Here is a 1,598-nt window from a genome sequence, read left to right as displayed (position 1 = left end):
ATGGTGATTGGAGGTAAGAGTGTGGTGGTCTTTTAGGTGCTGCATGATGGATGGTGTTGAGGGGTGGTGATGGCTTATATAGAGAGGGATACAACCTAAGGTTTTGGTAGTTAGTAGAGTTACAAAGAGAGGAAACCATGAAAGAGAATGGGTATTAGAGCAATATATAATGATTTTATCTGTTCTAGTTTTCAATATTCATTTTATTTTATAATTAACTAATTATTGAAAAAATTAATTTTTTTTTGTATATGATATATTTATAATGCTTTGATCATTCAAATTATTAATATCAAATAAATATATAATTAATAAAGATGATTGTAAGTATATAATTAATGTATTGGGATGTATTCATTTTTGAAAAATCTATATAAAACAACCTAACTTTTATGTGTTTACATATCTAATACTTAAAGTTTTGTATTACATTTATAAACCTATGAATGAAAATGCACGTTTCACTTTTAAGAAGATAGTGATGGCGGTATTTCTGAAGTGATGTTTAAGATTTGAGTGATTTACATGTAAATAACTTAAATCAAGGATCTAAGGCATCTAATAGGTCATTCTAGATTCAAAGTCGACCCAAATAATCTATTAGGTTGTGGGTAGATTCTAAAGCGCCTTGCGGCTTTGTTCTAAGTTTGAATTAAATTAATTTTGGGTTGGCTTAGTCTAAAAAATGTGACTAAGGATGACTAAGGCAAGATAGTGTATGAAATAAACCATTTAATCCTATGAAGAGAATATTTAATCGGCTAACTGATAAAAGATTGGTTCTAAATTTGATTTGATTGTTGAGTAGAACTTTGGGTCCTAGTGGCTTGTCATGGCATTGGATCTACTATTTGGTTAGACCATTAAATATTAAGAGTAGGTTTAAGTTCAATTGAGTCATCTTAAGGCCAAGAGAGGAGGAAGAATCCACAACAAAAGTTAATTAGAAGAGAAGAAGAGGGAAAGAGCCTGCAAAGAATTTTATTTATGAAATGCTTGCAAGTGGAGTTATCCTTATTCCTTCATGAAGAAAGTAGTGTTAACTACTATTATGGTTCTAGCTAGAAAAAAAGCTCTCGATCATAATAGCAGAGACTAAATTTTATTTGAACTCCTATAATAATGAGAAAGAGAGTTAACCAAGGCAACAATATATAGTAGATAATTTTTTATGTCTGAATCTCATGTGCTTAGTAGGTGATTTCACTTTTTCTCAATTAGATAAATTTTTTTTTATGAATATTTCTAAATTTGTATAAAATATTATCCTTTATGTATTATTTCTTAAGGTTTAGTATATTATGCACTTTCTATGTGGCTGCGGGCGTCGACTTATTTAGGCTGAACTACATAAATTTTTGTGTTATGTTTTGTGGAGTGAAATCTAGTATACTTGCCCTTGAGTTGAGACATTCCTTTTTCTATAGTTGATTTTAGAGCATTATTATGAAAATATGACGGGCATGAACTTTGACATTAAATATTTAAATGGATAAAAAAATCTTGGTCTTTAAAGAAGCAAAATGCATGGGGTACTTCTTCAACCAAGATTTGTAATGATACTCATGGAGCCCTACAAAAGGATCTAAGGCTACGAG

This window comes from Phalaenopsis equestris, unplaced genomic scaffold (genome assembly GCF_001263595.1).
Source record: "Phalaenopsis equestris unplaced genomic scaffold, ASM126359v1 Scaffold000765, whole genome shotgun sequence".
NCBI lineage: Eukaryota > Viridiplantae > Streptophyta > Magnoliopsida > Asparagales > Orchidaceae > Phalaenopsis > Phalaenopsis equestris.
The sequence above is the reverse complement of the archived record's forward strand: the minus strand, read 5'-3'. Positions refer to the sequence as shown.